This window comes from Plecotus auritus (genome assembly GCF_963455305.1).
Source record: "Plecotus auritus genome assembly, chromosome: 2".
In the NCBI taxonomy this organism is placed as follows: Eukaryota; Metazoa; Chordata; class Mammalia; order Chiroptera; family Vespertilionidae; genus Plecotus; species Plecotus auritus.
In genome coordinates this window covers 132,717,241-132,717,460 of record NC_137771.1, presented here as the reverse complement: position 1 = coordinate 132,717,460, position 220 = coordinate 132,717,241, and the positions used below count along the sequence as shown (strand labels likewise).

Genomic DNA, 220 nt, shown 5'->3' with positions numbered 1-220 from the left:
GAGCATTTGAGGACACTCACCCTCTGGCTTTGAAAATGGTAGGACTTTGTAACAAAAGGGCCCGCTGCAGGGCCTGATGCTTCCATCACCCATCAGCATCTATTCACAATGGCTGCCCTCTCCTTCTTCCCACTGCTGGCCCCCACCCTTGGTCTGCCCCCACAGCTGGCCCCTCACCTGCCTGCCATTATCACCAACCCTCTGACATTCCAGCTGGTGG

General features: G+C 56.8%; 1 pseudogene across 1 annotated transcript in view; it reads left to right on the top strand.

Moving 5' to 3' along the window:
- The window catches only part of LOC308241202 (autophagy-related protein 13-like), a 1,601-nt pseudogene extending 1,600 nt beyond the window's left edge, over position 1 (top strand). The window contains exon 1 of the transcript in view: position 1. This exon is cut by the window's left edge and continues 1,600 nt beyond it. The product of the transcript in view is annotated as an autophagy-related protein 13-like (transcript).
- The last annotated feature ends 219 nt before the right edge of the window (positions 2-220 follow it).